The sequence below is a fragment of the Python bivittatus genome, unplaced genomic scaffold (assembly GCF_059951505.1).
Source record: "Python bivittatus isolate LINGU-HERP-01145 unplaced genomic scaffold, Pbiv_v1 ctg000270_np1212, whole genome shotgun sequence".
In the NCBI taxonomy this organism is placed as follows: Eukaryota; Metazoa; Chordata; class Lepidosauria; order Squamata; family Pythonidae; genus Python; species Python bivittatus.
The window spans coordinates 3,582,519-3,608,262 of NW_028277050.1; positions in this window are offsets into that span (position 1 = coordinate 3,582,519).

The window sequence follows — 25,744 nt, forward strand, 5'->3', positions numbered from 1 at the left end:
AAAATGTGGGAAGACTGCAGGTTGGAGATCCTCCCAAAGGAGACTGAGATGGCCCAAACATTGTTTTTCCTTTCCCCAAATATACTATTTGGAAGCTGAAGATCAGTGTAGTTTGAACCCCAAAGTAACAAAACTCATCAGGCCTTTAGGAAGGTGGTTGTTAAGACCTGGCTTTTTCTCCAGCCTTTGAGCAGAGTCCCCAATGGGTGAGTTGTTGTAGTTTTCAGTACTGTTTGTCATGTTATTGCTTACTATATTTTAATGGTGCTAGGGGTGTGTATGTGTAACCTTTTGTATACCACTCAGAACCACACCATTAGAATTGGGCAGCCATATAAATGAATGTGACTCCAGCTTGGAAATACATTTTTTTTCTCATCCTTTCTTGGCAAAGACTTTAGAGAACTTGCTGCTTTCCCTCAATTAATCTGACATTCCTGGTTTGCTCTTTCAGGTGAAATGTGTTCTATGGAAACAGAAGAAGGATGCTTCCTCTCCAGGCCTGTGAACCCCTGGTTTGTCTGAGGCAACTGGTTTGCCAGGGAAAACTTTGTCTTCTCTTCAGACACTGTCTAGTCTTCTCTTTGAGAAGATCAAGGAAGAGTAGACAATGCTTCATGCTCTTGAGTCTTCAGTTCTGATCAGCTAAAACTGTAGAGTGCACCACTTCAAGAAGTTCTTACATAACAATAATTTAAAAATATATTATGTAAACACAAGTAAATAATGGAATGGGTAGTTCAATGATAAAATCCTCTTCTCTGGAGACACTAATTATATGTCTCCAAAAGAAATCAAAGGCTTTAATGCCATTAATTGGCTTTGGTCCCCACAAACAAAATAACTCTCCTATTCTTGAGATGATGTTAATGTGAGGAGTAATTAAAAAAAAAAAAATTACTCGAAATCATGCCTGGATTGGCATACGACCACAGGATATTGATAAATCGAATCTGTCTTTAAGATATATTTGCGAATTCCCTAGTACTTACTCAAACACACAGATTTAATTAAGGTTTGTTTCATCCTCTGGCAAAAAGGATATAAAAAAGGGATTCAAATAACAGACTTTAGACAACTGTAAGAATATTTCCATAGTCTGAAGGCCCAGCTAGTGACCTTTGTTATTGGTGGCTTCCATTTTCCAAAGTTAAAATGGAGAAAATGTGTGTGTGTTTTTTTTTAAATCCAAGCTTTACACATTGGTCAAGTACCGTCTGTCACTACATCAAAATATAGAGAATCTCACACTTCTGCCTTCCCTCTTTCTCAGTATGTGTGTGTGTATCTAAGTATCATCTATCTATCATCATCATCATCATCATCATCATCATCATCATCATCATCATCATCATCACCTTCATCTATCTACCTTTCTATTTATCTCAGAGGCCAGTGAAAAGGATTCTGGCAAGAAGAAGCCTATAAATCAGTAAAAAGCAACATGCATTTTTTTCATTGACCCATATATCTACTAGTGATGCCATATCAGTGTAACTCAGAGTAGTAATAGAGCCACAAATTCCTTGCTTGATTTTTAGATAGGCAGACTTAGACACTGCACAGATGTTCCATATTTTGGGAGTATGGTTTCACCCACATCAATCTGTCTCAGGAAAATTCATATTGATAAAGATGTTTGACACAAGAATGTTTTATGATTTGGGGGAGAGAATGGTGTTATCGCAAGTTATCCGCTCAGAAATATCTGTCAAATGTGAGATACAAATGATTAAATGAATATTAGATTAGAAGTGCATGAAAAAGGAAATGAATGCTGAAGTCAGTTGAGCTATCCAACATGTATAATTCAGACAGATCTGTTAAGCAAATACTTTACTAGCCTTGATGTAGAAATATCTTAGTGATTTGATTGTTTTTGAATGTTGTGCCATGCTAAACTAACTTGGGAATCTTTTGATGCTCTTTTTGGGGCCTCTTTTAACCTGTAACTGAATTGTGTTTTAGTAAAAGGAAAGACTTTTCTTTTTTTTTGCCTCATAGAATAATTTAAAGATAAATACCGTGCATTCATGGCCCTAAACAGACATATGTTCTCAGGGAAATGCGAAGGTGTTCTTCAAAAGCTCTAAAGCCATCTGGTAACTGGTAAAAATGGCGTAACTAAAACAGAGACATACAAGGAAATGTTTGAAAATAGAGAATTTCTCACTCAAGTTCTTCTGGATATATATAGACTGCAGTTTTAACAAGCCTCATTTGCAAAAAATGAGACGCATGACAAAAATATGCCTCTTCTAGTCCATTATTTTGTGAGAAAGAAAACTCATACCACCGTTCAGTGTGTTTAACAATGAATTCCAATCATGACTGAGAGCTTTTCTGATTATAAAGAAAAAGGAAGAGTGGCCATTTTGTTGCAGAAAGAGGCTTCCTTATTCGCTCTGAACTGAATGTTTGGTCTGTGCCCCCTAAGCCGGCGATGATTGCGTCTTGCAGAAAAGATTCTGAAATCTAGAATTTTAGTGCTGATGACCAAGCAATAGCTTATCCAGCCAAAACATCGGGTAGCAACAATGGGAGTTTATGCCCCCCCTTTTTTTTGCCCAAGTCTTATCTCAGGAAAAAGAAAAAGAAACTGGGGGGGGGGGGCAGGAAAAGAAACAAAAGAGCTTCTATTGAAAGTGTTAACAATGAAAAGTTACCCTGTCAAAGTGAAGAACATCCATCAACTGTACTTACGACCACAAGAGGGACTGGAAGTTTTGTTGTTAAGCAATGTGGTCATTAAGTGAGGCATCACATGACCACACCCTATTTTATGACTTTTTTGTGGTGGTTGTTAAGTGAATCATGTGGTCATTAAGTGAATCACATGGTTCCCCATTGATTTTGCTTGTCAGAAGCTGGCTGGGATGGTTGCAAATGGCAATCACATGACCGCAGGACACTGCAACCATCATAAATACATGCTGGTTGCTAAGCACCTGAATTTTGATCACGTGACTGCGGGGATGCGGGGATGGTTGTAAGTGCAAGGATCAGTCGTAAGTCACTTTTTTCAGTGCTACTGTAACTTTGAACAGTTGCTAAACGAATGGTCGTAACTTGAGGACCACCTGTATACAAACAATGGGTGTTAACACTGTGCCCAAGCATAAGTTACTTCAACCTTGCACAGTAGCCTTTAATTATTTCCATTTTGCTAGAAAGGAAGAGTAGTGAAGTCAGATGTAGGGCTGTACAGGACTTTGGACTGGAAGAGGAAAATGGGATTTGAAGCATTACAGCACCTCTTGGTACTTCTTTAAATCAATTGTGGTTTTTACCCCCTTGGATTGTCACATAAACCCAACTTCTTTAAGAAGTGGCTGACAGGAAACCCACATATTCCCCAAATCATCTTTCCCTCTTCAGATGTGGGTGTCTAAATAGACCTGTTCTTTTCCAATTTATTGGTGTCTGTTTTTGTTTTTAAGGAAAATGCAGTTGGGGACAATTCTGTGGCTTAAAAGCTACATAGTAACCCAGAGAAAGCAGAGAGTGGAGAAAAGCATTCAGGTTGCAATTTCAGATAAATAATGGAGTTTTTTTTCTCTAAATAATGTATTTAGATATGTATTGCATTGTACATAGACAGAAATCCTATACATATTTGTGAACAAATCCCATTAAACTGAATATCCTTACTTTAGAGCTTATATATACAGGTTTATATTGTTCCTGATGGAGATCTATGTCAGTGGCTTTTTCCATACGTTAGTCTTATTATGAATGATAGAAGTTGGCATCTGTCTTCAGGATTTTGCTCCTGTTCCAAGATGTCTATAAGATGAATTTGAAAGTAGGCACGAGAGGTATCTTTTAAATATGTGTGTAGACAATGCGGAAATCGGCATTTTCCATGCTGAGGATTACATTTAGCTGTAACACTTGCTTTTCAAGTATATCATTTTATAATTCAATATTATTCCATTTATACTTTGCCTCTCCTCTAGTAGCTGAAGGTTTCTCTATAGCATCTTTACCCAGTTGCCTGAGTAAGGCTAGGCTTAGTGTAGAGACTGGCCCAAGACCAACTTTGAAGAATATAGTTCCCGATTCATCTGAGACAGCAAATGCCTTGGACCAGCTCACTATCTCCTGCCCCGTTTAACTGATCTGTGTGGAAATTAGTCATTTTGTAGCTACGCTTCTCACATTCAGCCTAGTACAGCCAGCGCCACTGTTCAGTTTCACCACCGCTAGTCAGTTTCACCGGTTAGAGAAGGGAAACAAGGCAAACCACAAGCTAATTGCCAGCAGGTGGTGGCAATTAACACATTGCAGAGAGTAAATTGGAACTGGCAACATTGTAGTGCAGGTGGCTCCCAGACGCCCCGGGCAATGCCGATTACTTCAGGAACACAGCGACCCGGAGGCAATCAGCGACCAGTTGGAACCCGACTTGAGAAACCCCATTTCATCTGCATGAGAAAAGCCCCATGAGCACACCGACAACGTGGACAAAAGATGACGATCATGAGGACAATGAAACCTGACTGAATCTGCCATTAAGGAGAGGGGAGGGAGATCACGACTAGCAGAGGGGTGACCTGGGACAAGGGCAGGGGGGGAATCCAGGGGTAGTAGGGGTTGAGGGGGGAACCCTATAAGACATTGTAAGAAACCACGCCAAGCCAGTCCTGGCTTTGTCTGTAACCGTTACGCATTACGCCTGAGTAAACTAGCTTTCGTCCGAGTCCATGTCTCACAAGGGTTATTTCCAGCGCCGAATGCAGTGAACCTTACAATGCTTACATGAGATTTTAACAACATCTGTTAAAGATCTAGGGTGTCATGTAAATTCAGTAACCTGATTATTTCCAAGTTGCCTCATGATCTAGAATATCTGAAAATACTCAAGGTTGATTGTATATTAATTCCCTTAACCAGTTCAGGTCATGATATCTAAACCCAAAAAAGGGGATTAACTTCTCTGTTCCATCTCAAGACCACACAAACGACAGTTTAGTTCAGCCCCGCAAAAACAGAAGCATTTTAGATACTCCATTTGTACTTTTTAGTTTCCACACGTCTCTGTCCCATCCTTCACTGCTGTTGGATGGCATGTTTCATGGCCCAAAGGACCAGATAGAAATGCAGAGTTTGAAAGGGAATGATGAAAGATTACACTAATGGACCATCCAAAGCAGGAGAGTGATATTGTGGATTAACATTACGATGAAACCAGAATTATATCTATTGGGTTTTATGGACGTTGAACTAGAAAAGAAATATGGGAAATTAATATTGTATATGGTAACTGCAGCAAGATTATTGTATGCACAAAGATGGAAGAATAATGAAATACCCACAGTAGAAGATTGGATTATAAAATTGATGGAGCTTGCGGAAATGGCAAAGCTGACCAGTTTGGTCAGGGAAAAAATAATAAAGACTTTTTTGAAAGACTGGAAACTTTATATTTTTTTGTTGAAAGAAGAAAAAAACTGAATTGCTTATTTGGGGATTAAAAAGGGTTAAAGAGGGAAGGGAAAGAGTAAGATGGCAACTACTTGATAGAAAGAAGGTTGGAAGTCATCATTCTATATTTTCTTTTTTTTCTTCTTTCACTTCTCTCCCCCCCCCCGTCTTCTCTTTTTCTTCTCTTCTCTTTAATTTTTTAAATAATTTTATGGTATTCAAAAATTGTAATAAAAATAAATTAAAAAAAAAGAAAGAAAGCAGGAAACTAGACCTGCTTCTAAGTTTGCTTGGTTGCAAGGGTTGCTGAGCCCTACTTGGTGTAGAGAAATTATTTTTTTCATGTGGGGGACAGAACAAAATGGCAATGCATTAGCAGCTCCTCTCAGAGGCTAATTTCCCTATCTGAACCTGTATCATTAGCAGATCTCCAAAGGAAAGAAAAGATTAAGAAATAGCCCTGGCATGACCAGCAATGCAAAATCAGTCAATCAATCAGTCAATCAATCAATCGCCAAGGAAAAGGCTAAAAATCCTCTGAATGGGATTCTAGCCTAGAAGAAAGGGTGGTGTGGTTCTTCAGATTTAAAGGCAAAAAGATACTTCAGAACACAGGGTGTGAGTGAAGCACCTGTCTGCAAAGTATTTCCCCAAAATCACACAGCTTCATTAAGGAGTTACAGACAGATGCATGCTCCAAAGCACTTTTTTTTTCTTTTGGCCCTTGAATATAAAGACTGCAAAGCCCAGCCTTTCTTGCAGTGATGGCCCCCTATGAGCCTCCAGATATTGTTTTACTATCAACCAAACCAACATGGCCAATAGGGAGGGTTGTTGAGGGCTGGACGTCAACCATTTCTGCAATAGGTTACCCATCCCTTTTAAGGTCTAATTTGTCTACCTGTCTGAGGATTAGAAAGCTCGTGATGGAAGAGGCAAAATCCTCAGAAATGGCTGCTGGCTTGTGAGGTTTTTTTGTGATTTTTCAGACTCTTTCTGCTAAAATCCTGCTGTTTCACATGTTTGTAGAACTACAACATGCAGTCTAATTTTCTCTTGAATCCTTTATATTGGGGTTAAGAGCTTAAACTGAATTAATTAGTTGCAGTGCTGTTCTTATTATCTCTGCTGCTCCTCTGAAACCGTCATCAGCTCATTCAAATGTCATTGTACATCACACAATGTCCTCTTCCTTTGTGAAAAAGTTGCAACCTGCTTGGTGTGCAGTCATGAAAACACATGAAGGAAATTGCTTTTGTGAAATGTTATGGCTTTAATTAGTAGGAATTGTCTATTTTCCATTAACATTCATTCTCATGGATGGGAATAGGCAAACTGTAAAATTGCTTTCATCGGGGTTTTTTTTTATAAAGCGTATTTTCTAGGTCTATCAACTGATTAAAGAGCTTTTAGTTGATTAACTCTCTGGCTTTTAACCAATTAATCAATTGATTGATTAAACTTGCATACATTTACATATTGCTTTTCTTCCACAAAGGTATTTTTTAAAAAAGAAAAATTCTGTATAAAGGTTCTATTACCCATTATTCAGAAAAATAAAGGTTGTTGCTCCATATTTTTTTCAACAAACTTACGAAAATGACAGCATTTGGCATCTGCTACTTAGAGTCTAAATGTCAGGTAGCATGTAAACAGGGCAAAAAATAACTTGGAGTAGGAAGTTAGTAAAACAGCACTCCTCCACAAGCACGCATTTATTTTAAAACATAGGACATCCATCACACATGTCCACTGTCTCATCCCCTTAGACTCTAAGATTGTTAAAACTGAGTGTGTTCTAATTTTCATCTGCTTTTTTCCACCATAATTTTAAATCCGTTGCTACATTGATCCCATTAAGGTTATGAGATGATGAGCATAATTTGCTGTTGCTATCATCAAGGCTCAGCACTTTTTCATTTTTAGCTGCTTTCTTGATTGTGCTGCAAATTCCTTTCCTCCAACACAGGTACTCCTAGAAGCAGAAAGTCCTATTCCATAACACAGGTTCACTTGATTGGTCTAACTGAAATATTTTTTTTTCTAATTTGGTGACCAGAGCTTTGGACAGTCAAGGTCACACAGACATGGGCAGATCCAGATAACAAGTTTGTCCCCATACCTATGTTGACAACACTGCTAAAGGACATTATGACATTACCCCATCAGGAGAATCATATGCTTGCTCATCCTTGATTGTGTAAAGGCTGTTATATGTCAACAGTGTCCCACTACAAATGATATTGCACAAATTGTTCAATCTCTATGAAAAACAATAAATGAACTGAAATGTGATAACAGAAATCAGTGGAGAACATTTCAACTCCCTGTGGCATCTTTTATTTATGTATTTATTGTTTATTATTACATTTATATGCCGCCCATCTCCCCCAAAGGGGGCCTCTGGGCGGCTTACAATTAAAATCCAAGGCAATAAAAACGATAAAAATATAAATATCCACAATTAAAATGACAGGCAACAAGTCTATATAAAAAGCCAATATACAATTCAAGATGTTGGGGGGAGCTGTATTGATCATCCCACCAGCCAATTCCACCAAGGTGAGCCCCCATCAGGTCGCCAGGCTATCTGCCATAGCCATGTTTTTACACCTTTTTGGAAGGCCAGGAGAGTGGGGGCAGCCCGCACATCAGGTGGTGAGCTGTTCCATAAGGTGGGGGCCATGACAGAAAAGGTCCTCTTCCTAGACCCCACCAGCCAGAATTCCTTGACTGGTGGGGTCTGCAACATGCCCCTTTGGCCGGACAAAGTGGGTAGGGCAGATATAATGGGGGCGAGATGGCTCCTCAGATAACCTGGTCCTGTGCCATGAAGGGCTTTAAAGGTGATAACCAACACTTTGAATTGGACCTGGAAGCAAACCAGCAACCAATGCAGTTCGCGTAACAGAGGTGTTATATGTGCCACTCTAGGGGCATTCAAAATTGTCCATGCCACTGCATTTTGTACCAGCCAGCTGTAGCTTCCAAATACTCTTCAAGAGTAGCCCCATGTAGACCATATTGCAGTAGTCCAAAAGGGAGATGACCAGGGCATGAGTGACCGCGCAGAGGACCTCTTGATCCAGGAAGGGGCGTAACTGACGCACAACACAAAGTTGCACGAAGGCCCTCCTAGCCACGACTGCCACCTGCTCTTCGAATAGGAGTTGTGAGTCTAGGAGGACCTCCAGGTTACACACGGGTCTCTCTGGGGTAGTGCAACCCCACCCAGAACCAAAGAAGATAAGCTCCTAGATCTTGAGGCTCCCGTACCCACAGCCACTCTGTCTTAGCAGGGTTCAGTTGAAGCCTGTTGTCCCCCATCCAGGCCCCTACAGCCTCCAGGCACCGTGAAAGGGTAGCCACAGCATCACTTAAGTCACCTTTTCTCTGACTTCAGGATTGCAGCCTTAGGGAAAAGCAATTGCAGAGGACAATTTTATCATAAAACAGCTGAACTGAAATTCATCAGAAGATTTAACACCATTTTTTACAGATTAAACCAAGAGCAAGATTTCTTACCGTACAGCATATGTTCACTAGCTATTCAGTGTAAGAATGGATGTATCACACCTACTTCTTGTGGGGTCACTTCTAAAGCTGTTCTGTCTCTCACCTTTCCTTTTCTCTGCTTTCACTCCTCTTCACCCCTCAACAAGAGCTGTATGTGTATGTATGTATGTATGTATGTATGTATGTATAAAATATTCCTCTCTAAGTAGAATTTGATCCCATGATGTTCCTGCTTCACCATCTGCACTGGGTGAAGGTCTGTTTCCTTCAAGGAGCTGTCATTAACCTGCGCCAAATTGTAGCCAAGTGAGGTGAAGGAACATCTCCCATTCCTGTTGACCAGGATCCTAAGAACTTCACCCAGAGCCCTTTCTCAAGAGCCCTGACTAGTCAGGCAAAGTGAATTGTAACAAAGAAAGGGTTTTTTTCAGTCATAGTGCCCCATTGTGGGCACACTCCTCAGCACCAATATCATAGGGTTTTTTTTACTATTATAAAACAGTTATATCCCAGGCATTTAAAAAACAATGATGATGTTTTAAAACATTTTGTTGCTTCTTTACTATCATGATTTTATGCTCTATTTATTGCCATTACTATTTTGTCCTCATGTTTATCTTGTCTCTCATTTGATATTTCATGTTGATGTCTTATTTTTACAATGTGTTATATACCAATTTTAAGAATATGTTTTAGCTGTGCACCATTCAGAGAACTCCTGCTATCAGATGGTATAAAAGAAAAGGCAGCATTGAAGCTTGAGATTGATAGACGTATGGTTAGGGAATACCTATTTCCTTGAAATAAGTTTAAACCTCCAGGGCTGGATTAATTGCATTCTAGAGTAATGAAGGAATTTGCTGAGGTTTGATCAAATCTTTATGTATTAGCTTTGAGAAATCCTGTCTCTTTCTTCAAAACAGGATAAAAAGAGCCAGGGAACTGCAGACCAGGGAAACTCACATTCAGAGCTAGAAAGATTCTAGAAGAGATCATAAAGCAATCACTTTGTAAGCCCATCAGAACGAAAGCAATTGCCCTCTTTGCCAATCTGTACCGTTCATCTGTTCTGATTCACTGCCAGCTGGTGTTGTCCTGATTGTTCCTGGACCGCATGTGATAAGAAAACCAGTTTTTTCCCCCCTTTTTTCAGCTTTGCTGTCCTCCCTTTTCTGCATGTCATCAGTGGTAGGAAGAACATCTTGCAATCACAGTACAGCAGGAGAAGTATGGTCCGTCATCGCTATATGTCATCCTGGGCCCTTCCTCCTATGTCCCATTCTGTTCACAACCCCAGCTGAATAAAGTAATGAAGTCCCCAAAGAGCTGAGTCCTAAGAATCCTTTTGACTTAGGATTTCTCCCCATCTATTCCTTATGTAGGCAGAATGCTAATTTCAAGAATTCTTCCATGCTGTAGTTAGGGGGCGACTAGGGTGAGGTGGGGCGAAGTTTGTCAGTCTACTGTTTTACTACTTCAGCCATGGGTCAAACCTGTAATGGTCATAAAGTACTTACAGCACCATGAGCTAAGCTGTCTACACTACTGTACAGTTCTGAGAGTATCTTAGCACAGCCATATCTCTTTCAGGAAACAACATGAAAATGGTAGATAAGGTTAACCAGTGACGAGAGGGGAGGGGAGGGGATGTACTTACATCGGCTTATAGCCATTGTTCTGATATCACACACTACTGGTCATTTGTTTGCTTCCAACTTAATGGGTGACAAAATATAACAAATGTTACATATCTTGTGGTTGTCCTTGGATGCTGTCAGTGGTACACACTACTTTATCCTTGATATAACTAAGGATGACTTAAGCCTGTCTCATTTATGGACTGGGGAAAAGATGAAGGCAACGTCATGGGGATATGACAGAAACAGTGGTGCCAGGGTATGCTTGTTCCATGATTAGGTGCAAATGGGGAAAGATCTCCAGCAAATTATGGAAATGCTATGTGTATTATCTTTCACCAAGCAGCAGCTGTTTTGGATAATTATTTGTCAATCTCCAATATCCTCTTTTGGGGGAAGACTGCTGAGAAGGTGATGGACCTGTGACTGTGTAGGGCCCGGGGTGAAAAGAATTATCTGAGTCTTTTTCAGTCAGGTTTCAAGCCTGTGTTTAGAACTGAGACCACAGTGATCACTCTTCTATATGACTTGTGATAGGACTGAGATGGGACCTCTTGCTCAGTGGTCTTTGATACAATCAATCATAGTATTCTTCTGGGTCACTTGCAAGGGCTGGGGGTGGAGGCAATGTTCTCCTTTCTGAGCAGGCAGTTCCAACCAGTCCCAGTGGCAGAGGATGTGGGGTGCCATAGGGCTCAATTTTGTACCACTTCTGTATAACATCTAAATGAAGCCACTGGGGAAGATCATTCACCAGTATAGAATCAGGTATCATCAGTATGCTGATAACACTCAGTAATACATCCTGATCTGGGCAAAATAGGGGATGTAGCTGAGATTTTGTTCCAGTGTCTGGAAGCTGTTAGAGTCTGGATGAGAAGAACAAGTTTGTGTTGAATCCCAGCAAGATGGAGGGACTGTGATTTCAAAAGCCAACCAATTCCAGAAATGTTCCATCTTGGCCCTGGATGGGCTTCCAGTCCTCCATACTGAAATGGTTCATAACTGGGTGTCTTCTTGGGCTTGTAGTTCCTCCTTAAAAAGCAAGTGGTAGCTGTGGCCAGGAAGGCCTTTGCACTACTCCATGTGATGCACCGAAAACAACAATTTCTGGTTCAGGAGGCTCTGCTCACAATGACCTATGCCTTGGCTACCTCTTGATTGGACTATCACAACATACTGTACATGGGGTTGTCTTTGAAGACCACTTGGAAGCTATAGCTGGTCTAGAATGCAATGGCTTGAATAGGAATGTGCACAACATTTTGCGCATGTGACACTGCTACTCTGAGGCCTGCAATGATTGCCAGTGGGCTTTTGTGCAATTTAAGGTGCTGGTTTATCACAGATAAAGTATTTCATGGCAAAGGGCTGGGTTATTTACAGGACTGATGGTCTCCTGTTAGTTCTGCTTGTCCCACCAGATCCAATAGAGTTGGCATGCTTTGGGACTCTTCCATCAACCAATGCCATCTGATGGGACCCAAGAAGTATGCTTTCTCTGTTGTGGTACCCATGCAGTGGAACAGCTTGCCCACCCCCCAAGAATTAGATGGCCCCAATTCTATTAGCTTTTTGTGGGGTTCTTAAGACCTGGCTGTTCCCTCGGGTATTGGGCCAGACTGTTAAGTAAGTCCATCTCTAGGGTGTGTAGTGATATACTGATTGGTGTCCTTGGTTGCCAATTTGTTTTGTTTTGTTTAATATGTATGTTTTTATGACTGTTTATACTTCTTTGTGTGCCAGCCAGAGTCACTGCGAGTGGATGGCTGTACAAGTTGAATGAATGAATGAATGAATGAATGAATGAATGAATGAATGAATGAATGAAGATGAAGCTGCTAGTTGTTACCTTTAAAGCCATCAAAGGTCCAGGACCTAGATGTCTCAGAGACTGCCTACTCCCAGTGGTATCAGCCTCCAATAAGATGAGGAAGGGAGGACTTGCTTTCGGTCTTTACCCCTCAGGAGTTTTGTCAACAGGGACAATGGGGTGGGCTTTCTCTTTTGTTGCTTCTTTGGAATAGCTTACTTCTCCAAGCCTGAAACATCACCATGATTTTGTGCCATGTTTTTGAAAGGCCATTAAGAACTGGCTTTTCCAGAGGGCCTTTTAGGGATAACATGAGTTTGCTCCTTCCTGGAGCAGAGTTCATGTACTGACTGTTTTTGGCTTGATTTCAGTGCTATATTTTGTTACATTTTGTTATATGTTGCTGTTGTATCTTTATCATCATCATCATCATCATCATCATCATCATCATCATCATCATCTAGTACCAATAGTTATAGGCACCTTAGGTGCAATCCCAAAACATCTGGAGCACCACTTGAACACCACTGGCATTGACAAAATCAGCACCAGCCAATTGCAAAAGGCAGCTTACATCCTGCGACAATACCTCTAACACCATCAAACAACATCTGCCTATCCCAGGTCCTTGGGAAGGACTCAATACGTGGATAAAAATGCCAAATCCAGTCTACACATCTGGCTGATTGTGCAACCAACAATAATAATTTATTAAATATATAAGTTGCCCGACTCCCAGCAACTAATAAATAATATCTTGATTTCAGCAAAGCATCTGACAGAGTACTCAGAGCCATACTGATTGTCATGCAAGTCATTAACACTTAATTAGCAAGCTAATTAAGCATAGCTGGCTGAAAAATTATAGACAAAGACTGTTCGCCAATGGTTCCTCATCAGACTGATGCATGTATCAAATAGGATGCCACAATATTCAGCTTTAAGCTTTCTATTTGTTAATATTTTTATGAAAAACTTAGATAAAGAGATGGAGGGAGTGCATACTGATTTGCAGACAAATCACTGAGATAGTTAATGCTGTGGAAGACAAGAAAAAAATTTAGAAGAATCTTGATGGGTTATAAAGATGAGCTAAAAATAACAGAATGAAATTTAGCAAAGAAAAATATAATGTTCTGCAACAAAAATCAAAGGTACAAACATAAAACGGGTGAAGTCTGGCTTTATGATAATACTCGCAAAAAGGATTCTGGCTGTAAAAAAGGGAATGTAATTCAGGCTGGATCAACTGAAGTATAGTTTCTAAATCATGGGACAAAATTATCCAGTTTGTTTTTGTGTTGGTCAAATCTCACCTCAAGTATTGTGTCCAGTTCTGCATATTCATTCATCAAGATTTCAAAGAAATTGGAACAAGTTCAGAGAAAGGCAATGCTCATAATCAGGGGACTAAAAACCAAACTAAAGTTCCATAAACTGAGACTGAAGGAATGTTTGGTCTGAAGAGTCTGAAGTGGGATATGAAAACCCTCTTTTAAGGATGTCACTCAGAGAAAAGCCAAGACCTGTCCTCTGTCACTCTAGAGTACAGGATACATAAGGATAAAAAATATGGGAGTTAGCCAGCTGAATAGATCAATCAACTATTTAAATTACAGGAAGGCAGATTCCGACTGAATGTTAGAAAAAAATCATAAGGATTGAGGAGTTTGACAGGAGAACCAATACCCAGAAAGGTACTGAGCTGAACTTCTCTGATGTGTTCAAGCCAAGTCATCTTTAATCTGGGTTCCTGCATTAAGCAAAGGGCTGCACTTGATGGTCCAGAGAAGGGTTCCTTAACCTCAGCAACTTTAAGATGGGTGGACTTCAACTCCCAGAATTCCCCAGCCAGCCATGTTGGCTGGGGAATTCTGGGAGTTGAACTCCACCCATCTTAAAGTTGCTGATGTTGAGGAACCCTGGTCTAAATGGTCCCTCCCCCTTCTGTAATTCTATGGTATGAAATGAAATGAAATATATACACACTTCAATTCCTTGCTTGCATGCATCTGATTAACTGAACAGTGATCCATAAAGGTTTATGCAATCAGAAATGAGTTGTAGCAACAAGACTTTTTTTTTTCCTCATGACATAGATCAACCAATTCAGGGTATTCATTTATTCCCCTTCCCTCTCTTTTTAACAATTTATAATCTATTTTTTAGGACAGATCTTTCCAAGATAGTAAACAGTAAAATGCAACAGTATTAAAATGCAATAAAAGGAATACTGGAAATAATAACAAAATAATTCTTTCTCTAATCAAATATAGTTTCATGTGCACTCCAGCTGAGAGCTGCAAATGGTACCGTTTCAGTGAGAATCAGACCTTTATCAAAGGCTTTGCTATAGTGAAAGATTGCATTTGGGGAGGGGAGGGGAGGGGAGGGGAGGGGGCCACGTTTAGTTATCAGTGGTGCTGCAAACGGAAAAGTGTGCAGTTTGTAAGATAAAAAGGGCAGCTGGTATCCTTGTTTATTTAAAACATCTGCTCAGATTGCTGCTTTTCACTCATTCTTCAGAATGTATATTTTAAATGATCAGAGTTCTCAGCAGGGCAGCTCATGATCCAAGTTTTATCTTTGTCTACCTCAGTGCAAAGCAGCGTGTCAGTTTCTCTCCACCATCTACCTGTCAACAGAAGGACCCGCTGATGGTTTTATCTGTCGGAGTTCTCATTTGCATTAATTCTGCCTTTATCTCAAGATTCCAAAGGAACACAACCAGTGTTTCAGATGCATTTGAGTAAATTAGATGCCAGAAGATCCAGATAGCTTATTAAAGTGAGCTTTTCTCCATGGCAGTGTTTAATTAAGAGCTCACTAAAATATTTCTCTGGAAATGACACTGCTCAGAAGGTTTGGAAGAACAATAAAACTGGTTGGGTTTGCTTTGGAAACAGATGTGGGAGCGTTAGTTGCCGCTAATTTGATTGTGCCGAAAGTGCTAAGAAAGTCAAGCACCCCACTGGCATCCCATTTTTGGGGTCAGGTGCAGTACAATAATGAAGGCATAATCAAATTATTCCCCTTCCTTGCTGCTTTCCCAATCAGGAAACAGGTAACAATAATTCATTTTATAGATCAAATAGCAACCTGGAAACCAAGATAGATAGCAGTTTAGCAGGTTTGAAGGAGTTAGGTAAACATAATCGAGGAAGCTTGACGTCCATTTTGGAATTATTTAAAGGTTATTACCTTTAACGCCCTACATGGCATGGGTCCAGATTACCTGAGGGACTGTCTCACCCCCATCACATCAACCTGTCCCACCTGGTCAGGCAGAGAGGGCATGTTGCAGACCCCATCAGCGAGAGAATGCCCCCATCCTTTGGATTATTCTCCCCCCAGAGGTGCAGCAGACCCCTACCCTCCCGGCCTTCTGGAAAGGATTAAAGACCTGGCTCTGCCAGCCTGCATGAGGTGACAACAATCTTAGCCAGTCCTGGAGGTGGCTGGCACCTTGATGACACTGCCTGAGTGACTGCCAATTTTATATCTATTCTTGGATCTATTTATTTTTTATTTATTAAGATTATCGTATATTGTAATTTTAATTGATTTTAACTGTTTTGTAAACCGCCCAGAGTCATTTCAACAAGATGGGCAGTGACAAATTTGATTTCTAAATAAATGAAATTAAAAAAAAATTAATCTCTGCCCAGGACACAGCAATTCCAGGTAGGATGCAGCTGTTTCCTTTCCTAAACACTGTCCATCCCTCAGTGTCATTTTTCAGGATAGAGTTCTTTTTCTGGCCACTGAGCAAATGCCTCTCTCTTCCACCATGAGTCAGAAGGGATTCTTAGGTCATCAAGTTCAAGCCACTGCACAGTGTAGAAAGTGAACCTAAAGCATTCCCCGGTATAGCAGGATTATGAACAGCATGCCGTTGAGCACCTGGATGCATCTCTCCTTTCCCCCACTGTCTAAATTGCTTTTCCTGGAATTGCCTTCCAGAACTCTTGGCTTGGGAACATGAGAACTGGCACTCCCGTCTCACTTACTAGGTCTTATAGCCTTGGATGGGAGCCAGGCATCCTTCAGCCCATTTTTGATGTGCCTCTGACAAGAACTTGCCATCCTTTGGGCAATCAGAATCAGAATAACATGCACATGAGCTTGATGGAAACTGATCAATCATTATTGAACATAATTGAGGGCACTTCCACGTGGCAAGTTTCCACTCTCCAATCCTTCCAGAGCATTTGGAAGCCAGCTATGCTATTTTGAAGCTTCTGTGAGCAAACGCTCCAGGAAACGACGCTCTAGCCTGGAACAAAGAAGGATAAGGAGAGATATGGTAGAGATATATAACAGGATGCCCAGCATAGATATTGTAGACAGAGAATTGTTTGAGGTATTCTAATTAAATTAAATGCAGGGCATGGACAGAAGGAAATATTTGTTTACATGGTGCATAGTTAAGCTATACATTTATTTGCTCCAGATCTTGTAAGGGGACAGGGCAGGTTCATGGAGGATCAGGCTCTCAATGGCTGCTAACATTGATGATTGTTTCCTACCTAAGTCACAAGTTGCAAGCTTGCAGATAAATAAGAGAAGGGCTATCACCCTCCAGTCTGGGCTTATGGGCTTCCCCAAAACATTCATTTGGCCCTTGTGAAACACAGAATGCTGGACTAGATGGTCAAATCCAGCAGGGACTTTCTTATGTTCCTATCTTTACTCCTGATGACCTTAAAATGTTGAGCCTGGCATGGTACATCATGAACCACTCAATGTCCTTTGCAATCAACTACTAGGAGAGTATCAAAATCTTCATTCAACTCCCAAGCTATGACAGTTCCTGGAACAAAAAAACCACTCATCCCTGCTCCACAAAAGAAGGAGATAAAATAAATTTCTCCTCCTTCCCCCAGTATTTTCAGTATGCATTTGTCTAGTCACTTGCAAAAACAATCTGAGCTTGGCTCAGGACATCATTCTTCCTACACATATATTCCCACTTTTTTGTGATGATGACATGACACTGAGTTTCCAGCAAGGTGCTTTCTCCATCAGCTACAACTGTAACTGTAGGCCGAAGCACCATCTACGTATGTGCAGAGAGAAAATAATGGCTTGCTTGAGTCCAGAGTCTGGAAGATAGCCTCTTCTGCAAGAGTTAATGAATGCTGCATATATAATTAGGAAAAATCAAGCCAGGCAGGTTTTTCTAAAGAGGTATTACAAAACTGACTAGAAGGATTACGATCAGGTTCACTGGTAAAGTGGACTATGTCATCTGCCAGCAAGCAAGCTTTGAGTTCAGGAGGTGAGAGGTAGGGTAAAGCAAGAATTCCGACACAGGGGAGCACGTTTTTCCCCGAGCCCTGCGGGGGGAAAAGCATCACCAGTTGCAAAGCAGACAAGTTGATGTTTGACCTGGCTGCAACTGAACTAGGAGGAAATTAATTCAGCTGCCCAAGGGGAACTGTGTGGAGACACGGTGACATGGCACCAGCGCCAGGTTGATGAAAATGCCATGTATGGTGGAGTAATTAGATTCCCACCCTGCAGCTGAGATTGAATGCAATGTAATATGATATTAATAATATATTAGGTAGGTTGTAGTCTTTGTTGAATCCAGTAACTCAACTCACAATTCTTCATTCCTGGACTGCACACAATGTACCGATAAATGTTCCCATAGGTGAAATCCAAGACCTGTATGTTTTGTTTACAAACTGAAAAATGTTAGGAGACCACTAGCCTGAGAATAGTAAATGTGGCCAGCTCTTAAAATCTTAGGTAAGATGTTTGAAGAGTGGGGGGGGGAAACAACATTTGAAATGCTGAAAGACCATGTTTGCAGTGGCTTTCAGTTTAGATTCTTTCTCTTACAGGAATCCAACAGTACTGAGAAACCCCTGAGGTAGGAAAATTAGCCTTGTCCCGCTTCTTCAGATTAGGACACGTCAAGATCTGGCTCCGGTCATGCCAGGATCATTCATGCTTTCCATGAAAGTTCCTCTGGGAATGGCTTCTTTTTCCACTTGTGTGGGAGAGAAAGAAGGAGAGGGTGGCCCAGAGGAAAAAGATGCAACTTCTGCCCACTCTCAGATGCAGCCTTCAAGCTGACAATGTTTATAGCACAGCAGCTCTTCTTCAGAACAGGTTCATCCTCTGGAATAGATAATGACAGGTTACAAGAATAGAGAGTAAGAGGAGGCCCTGGATTTTGCCAAACCCTGAAACGAATCAGGCCATTCTGAAAAGATGTTGTGACTCTCTAAGGTGAAATAACGCTCTCTCCCAAGTCATTGGAACAGAACCTGCGCTTTCTCGCAGCCTGGTGAGTGATTTGGTATTCAAATGACTACAAGACCTGCCTTCACTTTGGCATAGATAAAAAATATCAAGGCTGATCTAGACCTCTCTTTTCATCACAAGAGACCATTTACCAATTGTCTCCAATTAAGGTATTTTAGTGAAGGGATGTTGTATGTTGTGACCTTTTGCTCAACTTATTATTCTGTTGGCTAATATACATGAGTCATCTCTTTTATGGAACAAAATCAGGTTGCTGAGTGGGGCCTGGAATTTTCCCAAGAGATTCTTCAGGTAGCTGAGGCAATTATTCATGCCAAGTCAAGGTTTCTCAGTATGGTTTTCTGGTCCTTATCTTAAAGGTCAATTCTTTATTTCTTATTTCCTATATTATATTGTTATAAACAATTGAAGACATACTTCAGGGCAACAGCTGCCTTTAAATTGAACTTTGTTTTTAAGTGTCAAATCTCTCTCTCTCTCTCTCTCTCCCTCCCTCTCTCTCTGTGTTTGGGGGGGTTGGATTAGTACTGCTTGCATTTATAAATTTATTTTAATGAAAGAAAAAGATGTTGGTAAACTGCTTGTGTGAAAAGGGAGTGTTGAAAAGATGCTACCTTTCTTTAACACTAATTAAAGTGAATTTGAAAAGTTAAAAAAGCATGTTGACAGCGCCAAACAGTAATTTTGCTAACTGTTCTTCAAAGATGAGCTCACAAAATCATGTGAAGTTCCACTTTGCTCACAGATGATTTTTGGATATCTCAGGAAAGAATATAAGAGATTTCAGCAGTCTCAATCAATACTGTAGGAGATTTCAGGGCTGACGAGACTGGTGAAATTATATGAGATTTTGATTATATTTAAACGTTTTTGTATTTATGACCAAACAACCCGGAGATTCCTGGAGTAAGTCATAGGAATGAGCAGATTGCTCAGATTTTGGGTTTTTTTGTTTTGTTTTGTTTTGTTTAAAAGGGAATCAAAACAGGATACCGTTGCCTTGATGCTACTCCAGAAATCAGCTCCTATAATTTGAAACCTCAGAATCTATGACCAAAAAGGTTACTATGGACTCTGGTTAATTTTATGAAATCTGTTCCCCCTCACTTAGTTTCATCCTCATTTTAGCTTAGCGCTAATTATAACTGTGCAAAAAACATTACATGCTTTACAACACAGAAATTTCATTAGCAGTCTGCTGGAGTGTGACACCACATATGCTAGCAAAATTGTTGGCATTCTTACCTACTACAAAACCAAGGAGAAAATTACTTTGCCTTCAACATTATTATTCTATGCAGTTAAGACTGTATTTCCCAATAGAATCATTAAAGGCAGCCTTAGACATTTCCTGCAGCTCTTTACAGTCTTAAGAGAGCAGTTATCTACATATTTTAGATTGTGTGAAGCAACATTTTAAAAATGTGATGATGATGATGTTGATGATGATGATACAAAAACACCCTAACTTGAGAAAAAAGCAACAGAGTCCATCTTTTCCAATGAACTGAAGGGAATTTCCTTATTATAGTCAATGACCAGAAAATCTCTTTTCTGATATGGCATAAAATTCCAGTGGAAACAATGGCGGGAGGGCAGTGCTTGGACTGGGAATCCTGCTCCTGTGGTTCTCTAGCTTGACCCACAACTTCCGCTGTTGCTGCAGCTCAGGTTAGTGTCCTCAAAAAGTTAGCAAGGCTGTGTGGGCAAACAAAAGAAAAGCAGGAGGGATCAAGGGCACCTTATTCCAACTCGCTTCCCTTTCCATATCTGACTGTTTTGCTTTCAATTTTGAGGGAATAATGGCAGTCTGTTTGTATCTGCTAATGTTAACAGTGACAGGAGTGGGAACGGAGCCTATTTCAATTTTCTTCAAGTAGCTAGCATGTGTCCAAATATATGCAGGCGAACCAGATTAAGTGCCATTAGGTGAAGGGTACTTTATCACAATATGTTGATTGCACTAGCCAACCGCCAGAGCTATGCCTTGGAGGGAGGCCCCTCCCAGGCTCCACTGCATTTTTGTTTATTTAAGCTATTCGAGCCTACTTTTTTTTATTAACAAACTCAAGATGGCAAACAGATCTACAGAAAAACAATCAACCATATGTTTACCATAAACAATTAACAACTATTATAAAAAAATTAAAATTGGTGTTTTTTTTAATTTAGCAATTTGCTTTCTCTCTCATTTAATCCAGAGCCACAATTGTATATTTCATCAAGAGCTTTATTTTAATTTCCTTCTCTCTTTCTTCCTTTCTCTCCATAGATAAACCACAAACACCTGGGGGCTGATGAACCCCAAAAATGCAATGACTCCATCCGTAGGACAACTGTGGGACACGTTATCGCCAACCCATATTTTCTATCCTGCCTCACCTTCATTTTGGAATATCTATATAAAGTATGGTGATCTAGGCATGAATAACTGATCAAATGAATGAATAGGGATTGATTACCATTTAAGAGTAAACACTCATGTCGCATACAGTATTTTGTTCCATCTGACTCACATGTGTTTCTCTGTATTTGTAACCTAACCTGTAACAGTAAAACAGTGTATCTGGCTCACTTCAATAGCTCTTTCAAATGATCCCACGTAGCACAGCTGACCGCACTGCTTTGCTTTAAAAATCAAGTCCATTCATTAAACTGTTTTTCAGGTTCTTCACCACGTCCATATCCTGCTCAGTGGGCTAGGGTCATAATTCTGAATGTATTAGTGGTGCAGGACCCAAGACAGCCTCTCCCTTTATCACTTCAATTAGGGATTACCAGATTCTCCTGTACCTATAATTTAGAACATATGAAATACATCAGGCAGCTTGCCCAACACCAGGCTCTCTTTTATCCTTTTCTCTTTGCTTATGAGTGAGCTTGTGAGGCAGACTTTCCAAGGGCTTCACCCTGAGAGGGCTCCCTTCAAGGACATAAAAATAAGTTCAAAAGCAAGCTTAAAAACAACAACCTTTCAGCTTTCTCTGTGGAAGGAAGGAAGGAAGGAAGGAAGGAAGGAAGGAAGGAAGGAAGGAAGGAAGGAAGGAAGGAAGGAAGGAAGGAAGGAAGGATCCTTTAGTTGCTAAACCCTAATATCCCCATACCAAAATCAAAGAGACCAATGACATTCATTCCCACTACTGACTAGTACTTTGTCGGGTACTGCCAACCACAATACCAGCATTTATAGTTCATCAGGAACACACAATATTAATACTTGGTAACAACCAGCAACGAAATCAATGCAGAGTGTTCAGTTTCTTAAATGCACACTTGAGCTCATTATCAACAAGCACAAAAGGATGCATATACTCTAAAAGCTTGGCAAAATTTGAATTTGATATGAAACCAACAAGAAGTCTTATTTGCCTTTTAATTGTATTCCTAATACTCCACATCAACAGGCAGAAGAGCATGAACAGAGTGTATACGCATCAAAAAAACCATAAAACCAACCCAAGATCAGAGTAGATGGAAATCAGTGTGGTGCTGGTCTAGCATCCTCCTTCCCTTCATGCACTGTGGGAATAATTAACCATCTTGCAGTTCATGAGAGTGCTGGTTCAATTTATGGAATTGACAAATTATGCCAGATGGCCGCCATGCTTGCTCCAATTATGCCAGGTCAAGTACCTTGGTGTAAAATAGCATCTGCCTGGGTCAGGCTATTCTTGTGTCCAGAACCTCAGACATCCACTCGGTCTTGTCCCACCTTCACCAGTACATGGTGAAGGAAAGGGAAGACAGGTGCACTCCACCTCAGCTAGACCACATGTGGTGTGAAATGCATTCCTCCCTATATTGATGATGGGGGACAGCACCTGTTGCCTGCTGAAGGTAATACATGAATGGATCTAGTACTAGAAGACAACCAAATGAAACAGGCAACTGGAATCTGGCACGCTCCACCATCCTGAACTCATTGTTCAGAGCTGCATAATAGTTTCTGATGCCTTTGGATTACCCTGCTGCTTGGTCCTGGTGGCCGATTCAAACATTGCACACATATTTTGCTCTACTTGAGAGCCAATGTCTTGTCTCTAGTCAAGAACGCGGTAACTGGCAGAATGCTTAGATGATGCATAAACATCCCTACAATTGATTGGGAGCTTCTCAAGGCTGCCCTGCACCATGTGATGGTCCAGGCAGCATAACATGGCTCTTCAAAGTTGGAATGTACCTATACTGCACTGCCTTTAGGGCTGCAGTGCACCTTCAGTGATGAGGAGGAGTGGTCTTCTAATATTCTGGGCAACAACCCCCACCACTTCCAACTGTAGTCTCAGATGCAGAAGCATACCTTATTTATTTATTTGTTTGTTTGTTTGTTTGCTTATTTATTTATTTATTCTTGGTTGATTGTCTAAGCTTCTTCTCTTCCTCTTGTCACTGTCAACCCCTGGGTGGTTAACCAACAGGAGTGAGGTGGTTGGTGAAAAGTTAGCAGCACTATCTCTTCTGCTGGTGTTGGAAACCATCTCCCTCACCCAGTACTGGATCCAGTCTTAGCCTCTCCTAAGATGATACCAGACGAGGGTAGCACTCCTCCCATAGAAGGAGCGGCCATGAAAGTTTCCTTCAGTGTTCCACTCTCCTCCTTCCTTGACCAGCAAACCTAGGCCTGGCCTTCCCTCTGACTCCTCTCCTCCTCCTCAGCCTGATGTTTTTTGAGAACTAGGTTTCTATTGGTAGGAAGGGGAATAGGGGGGATGTTGCAGCCTAGTTAATCCTAAACTGTTGGTGGAATGGAAGAAATCTTAAAGTCTCTGTTTAGAAGTGGGATTAAAACTCTCTTTAATGAATGTAGCTAACAAACAGCATAGCAAGGCTAACACTACTAGTACACAGACAACACCTAACAGGAAGAATTAAGTCCATGAAAATTCAAGGAGGCATTCTTCGTGGGGGTTGGGAGGAAACGTTATTTTAAATTTTAAAGGGGGAACCCCTCTCTTTCTTTCCCCTCTAACCATCCACTTCACTACAATAGTTTAGAACACAAGCAGCACACTTGGACATAATCTTTTGGGGATCATGAAGAGTTGGGACTTCTAAACTGGGTGAGCAAATGAGATCCATCCACTGTTCTCTGGTCATATCAATGGTCACATTGTGATTAAAATTTGGATTCATATGTGGTTGGAAATCATTTTCAAGGTGCACCAGGAGGGAAACCAAATGATGGAAATATATCTGAAGGTAGCAGTTACTGCATTTTTCCATGAGGATCTCCTTTGCTAGCTGATCCAGGTGGAATCCTGAATTTTCCAGCATATGTCCATTGTGCCAAATCTGTGCTCAAGAAATATAGCCTCCCACTGTTTCCATCTAGTCCAGATGTTCTTAAGCTCATACATTGTCAACCTATGTTCAATTTAAAGTTGGCCAGAAAATTGAGCCAGTGGAATTCAATACTGGTATAAGTGAGGTTTTTTTTAAGTTAAAAAATTAAATGAAAAGAAAACAAAACCTTGGTCATTTGACAAAGTAAGATGACCTCTCTTCTACCCCTTTTAAAAGCAGAGTGATCATGATGAGAGAATCATAAGCGAGGACTGGGCCGAGAATAATCAATCTTCTTTTCCAGGCCACATTTCTCTGCCTTTTCAAACTGAATTGTGCACCTCCACGCTTCAGTCAGTCAGAATTGTTCAAAGAAAAGCAGAATTAGCCCCTTTCACTGTGGACAGGAGAGCTTTCCTGGGGTGCCTTCAATATGGTGATGCAGGAGGGAGGGTGGGGAATTGCAAGCAGTTCTGGCTGCCTTTCCCTACGGAAAACTAGCTAATTGCTCCTGGAAAGCAACTGAAGTAAACGATAAAGGGTTTGGCCTTGATGCTGTCTTTTGCTAGTCTAGACTTTAATCCAGTAGAAGTAATTAAGGCAGGACTAATTTTTTTTTAAAAAGCCAGTGGCAAGAGAGAAACCAAAGTCCAGTGGTGTGGCTGATGAAGCATGGAAGCAGTATAAAAAACAGTTGTGTTTGAATTTGAGTGTAGAACAGGACAGCATGTTTTATTCTAAAACGTTAAAAAAAATCTCTTGGAAAAAGCATCTTTGTTTTGAGCACAGAATGCTCAGAAGGATGGGGTTATTTGGGGGTGCAAAACAATGCATGCCTTTTGCACATGCCTACATTGCACTATGACCTTAAAGACGGCAGGAGCAGGCCAAAGGATGGTTTCACCACTGCATCTGTCAATCTAACTGGCACTATCTTTCAAGCACCTGCTGAACCAATTAAAATCTGTTTCCTATCAGCCCCGATGGGCAAGTGGCAGACTCCATATGCCCACATAAACCCTTTTCAGTGCATGTAGCACTAGGATTATCTAAAGATACTTGGCTCTTCCTGTGTCACAGCAGTGGGTCTTTAAGAAGCCCTTGCTGCAGAGTGAAAAAAAAATATGTTGTGCTCTGGATTTTCACACTGACATCTGGTTGGACACAGTGAGAGATCTGGAGAATAATGGAGAAGAGAAGCCATGAGGAGCCCAGAAGTGTCTTTCTCCTCCTCCTTTTTATAGTAAAGCGTATGTTTTGTAGAAATAATATGAGTATTGGGCAGTCATGAGTTTTTTTCATGTTCTGCAAAATTAGATGAGAATTTAAAATGGGGAAAAGACAGGTAGGATTATTCACTGATTAAAAGAGAACAATCTATATTAAAAGAAAGGGAATGCAAACCAACAAATCCTACTGTAAAATTCTGTAATTAAGCCCTTTCATCAAAGATAGATTTCTTCCCACTTCCTTCTATTTTGGTGCTGTTTTAAACATAGAAAATATTAAAGCAGTTAGAGGGAGGATTAGTACAAACAACAAAACATGGTATTGAAGAAATATAAAAGAAGTATAGGCAAGTATTCTTTTTATTTAAAACAAAAGTTTGAGAATAGCTATAATTTCCTCTGAAAAGAATAAAAAAGAATTCCTGATGATGTTGATAATAATAAAATAAATCTTTAACCCCGATTAACACTCTGATGCAATTAGACGAAAGTCTTTTGGAATGTTCCATTGCTTCATAGAAATGATGATTGTTAACAAAATTGAGAGAGGTCTGCCTCTA